This window comes from Pinus tabuliformis, chromosome 2_1 (assembly GCF_031772625.1).
Source record: "Pinus tabuliformis cultivar Carrire ecotype Pingquan chromosome 2_1, CPIR1, whole genome shotgun sequence".
Classification (NCBI taxonomy): Eukaryota; Viridiplantae; Streptophyta; class Pinopsida; order Pinales; family Pinaceae; genus Pinus; species Pinus tabuliformis.
This window is the reverse complement of record NC_142299.1, coordinates 658,482,834-658,486,760: the sequence shown is the minus strand read 5'-3', so window position 1 is coordinate 658,486,760 and position 3,927 is coordinate 658,482,834.

The window sequence follows — 3,927 nt, the reverse complement described above, 5'->3', positions numbered from 1 at the left end:
GTGCAAAATCACATGGTGTTGACACGTAGTGGTGGGCGCGGTTTCAAATACCACCCATTTTGGACCCTCTCCCCCCCCCTCCCCCAATGGTAAAGTTCAGATGGTGAGGGGGTCTGAAACACGTTGTGGGTCGTCGGATGTTGGGAGGTGGGCGTAGATGAGGGGATAAGTGGCAGAGTATTAATGTGACGTGAAGGGGTGCTTGGTGAGGTCATTAGAAATGAATTCAATGCATAGTGGGGGAATAGTTGGAGTGTATGGTGAGGTAATGAAACTTAGGAATAGGGGGGTGGACGAAAATATGAGCAGAGGGGTGAATCAGGGTATTAAAACTTTAGTGATAGGGGATGAAATATCAAATATTATTTGATATATCAAACTTTAGAGTAAAACTTCAATCCTTTTGTCTTTGCTCTACACATGAAATATATTTGAAATTGATCTTAGAATAAAACTTTCATGCTTTTCCTCTAACCACCATAGTGCTTCTACCTACCCTTTTGCATTTCCATTCTTTTTCTAAGCTAACATTTTCTCTTCTTGCTTTGTAGGGTGCATTTAAACTAGTAGACCCAAATCATTTTTCTTTTATAAAAATCTACCTTATCCTATCACTTATTTCGCCATTGACTCAAATTAAACTGTTGAGTCAATTTTATTTCTACCTAGCTATTGATTTACCAAGATTAAACTGTTTGGTAAATCTTCATTCACTAACCTATTGAACAGAAATTTAAATGTGTTCAATCATGATTAAACTGTATGATTTGAACATAATTCTAGTCATTGTGGCATTCAAGAACAATTTTCACACAACCTTATTTAATAATGAATTAAAAGAACTAACTTATCAGTAGTGGCACTTAGACTTGCAACACTTTCAGTCTTATTTTCTATTTTTTCTTTTGTGGGGTTCATATTTCCTTTTTTTCTTATTTTTTTTTAACATGCCCTATTTTCATTTTCTTTTTTCATATTTTTGGATCATTTGAATATTGAAATTATGTATACTATGAAATCACAAATACAAAATACTCAATCACCTTGAGATCCTATAATTTATAGGACCCTAACACTCTCAATGATATAACGCATTATATGCATGCAAAATCATTCATAAACCCCCAATGCACATAATGCGTTATATCATTGAGAGTGTTAGGGTCCTATGGGGTAAAACCATGCACACAACTATGGGTGGGCCTGCCTAGCATGCTTGGGTTCACCAAAAAAAAAAAATTAGGGCATTGACTCGAACTTCGTGTAGGGGGGCTATTTCTTCTCATGCAAACCCCCTAGCAAAAGGGGTTGTAGCCCCCTAACTACACAAGACACACCGTAACAACACATGGAACTAGTCATGATGTTACAGGGAAAAGTGTCTATATAGAACTGCTCTATCCCACTAAGGTGTGATAGCGGCCTTAGAAACAAACAGAGAAAAGCTACTTATGTTTTTCCTTTATGAATTATAGATAGAGAGGAACAGAAAGACCAACCTCTGTCTTGCGCTAATCCCTTGATTCGATCCCTCTCTTCTTTGATAGTCCTCAGCTACCTGCTCCCTTGCACGCCCAGCTTCACAAAGTACCTGTAAGATCACAGAAGCATAGCACTATACAAAGACATGGATCTATATTCATAAAAAATCTAGGATCAGATGTAAATTGACCATACAAATGTAACAAGCATCAATGATACAAAAACATGGAGGAAAACTCAAATAGCTTTTATTGATAAACAAGAAAAGATCCAGGAGGAGTTACAACCAGTTGTTCCGACCCAGCATCAACCTCCCAGCAAAGAAGCCCCTCTTCACCTCAAACAAAGCTTAGATCACCCAAAAATCTGACGTTTGTCTCTAGAAACCAACAGCAATTCCTTACAATATGCAAAATTCCAGCCCCTGGATCTCTGGGATGAGGGATCCATATATAGATATCTGTAAGGGGGATGAGTCAGCTTGTGATTTGATTAGTGTCTTCTCTCTAATAGTTCTTGCTTCCACTTGGAGACTGAGGGCCTCTTACTCATCCTTGGTCGAATTCAGTGAGGCAAGTGCCACAGGAGAAGATTCTGGAAGCTTCCATTGCCTCTCCACCTCGCGGAATGACATTGCCATTTGTCATTTCTCGCCCATCGCAACCCACATAAGGGAATTTTGAAATTCAACGCACCCTCACAGTGCATTTGGGTGAGATGCAACGCACCTAGCCAGTGGAGCAGCTGCAATGATCCTGTTTTGACCAATTCTGAGTAGTTTTTCATGGAGAACTTTTGGGAGAAGCTGTAATCTATTGACCTTGTTCCTTTAGGGGTTAGAACAACACTTTTAGGGACTTAGGAGCCCTTGGTTTATGGACATTTCATGCTTGGGGTTGTAGGGCACAAAAATGTCTATAACAGTTGCCCCTAAAGTATGAGGCGTTAACCTTTTGGTGTCGGGTGAAATGCTTTATTATGAGGATCCAAAGTTCTTTCAATGTTGGGAGGAGACCTGTAATAAGATACAATACAATACATTATCTTCATAATATTTTCATGATCTAGCTGAGGCGGGCATTCCCATGCTCAGCTTTATAAATTCATTTTCATGTACATAGGATAGACAATCATCTGAGTGTAGACTGATGATTCTGGTAGAGCCATCATCCTTTTGGTAGGATGATTATCTGTGCTGCAATGATGTACATTTAATGTCTTTATTTCCCTGAATATATATCGCAGCCCGGATGGATGAAACTAGATCCGGGGTCTTCAATCTCGTCTGATCTTCACTCGAAGTACAAGTCGATCCATGTGAGAAATGTTCTGAAGTCGAACATGGAAAGACATCGCTTGATTACCAGTCAATGATGTAAACTGTTAACAAGCGCAAGAGGAATCACCGATAATGATAATGACCCTCAAGGTACTGCAGTACAATTCACGTGGTGTGAATAAAGGACTTGGCGTCGAACACCACACAAAATCTTTCGGTCGAAGGCCATTGATGTGAACCTGTCGCCGGAAGTGAGAAACTTGCCATTGAGGCATGCAAGCTTCAAAGTACTGAATGGGGTGTTCCTAGATCAACTTCTTGGATAATGAGCTGACGTCGACAAGAAGTGATCCGTCACAGGAGGGCCTTAATGAATCCCACATCAATGACATGGAATGGAGAAAATGATTTTAATGGAGGTGAAAAGGATCTGGTGATATAAGGTTCAGGGTGGCGGTCATGAAATAATGGATTATAATGTATGGTAGTGGGTGAGACACAGGTGAATTCTCTGAATGACTTCTCTTGAACATATCGGCGACATTGATGTGATGGATTGGTAGCATTAACCCCAAATGTGGATGGTATGGCGTGACCATGGTGATGTGACCGGTGAATGAAACAACCCAACCCGACTCGGACACGGAGCGGAAGTGTCATGTTCAAGAGCGACTTGCTACCAACAAAGTTTCTTTGAGTTTTCTTCCCAATTTTTCCCCAGTGATTGCTGACCAGTACCTCTTTATTTTTGTCAAGCTTGAGGAGGATAACATATGCTTGTTCTATAATTTTCCCTTCAGCAAACCCATCGCTATGTTTTAACGAGCCTAGCGATAGTGAAACTCGTTCTCGTCTATAGACAAGTTTGCCGCTATTAATATTTTTAACGAGTTTAATGACAAAGATAACTCGGTCCTTTTCAATTTTAGAGAGTCTGAAAAGGAACGTAAAGGTAACTCCAAAATTCCTTTTTCGTATCTAATCCCTTAAGTCCGGAAAAGTATTAAAACAATTCAGAAGGGATGGATTTTCGATACTTTTAACGAGCCGAACAAAAACAAGCGCTCGATCTTTTTGTGTAATAATACCTCGGGTCCAAAAAGAATAAAAATATAGGAGGAGGGATAGCACTTCCTGTCCTTTGACGAGCTGGAGAGGCCAATGGC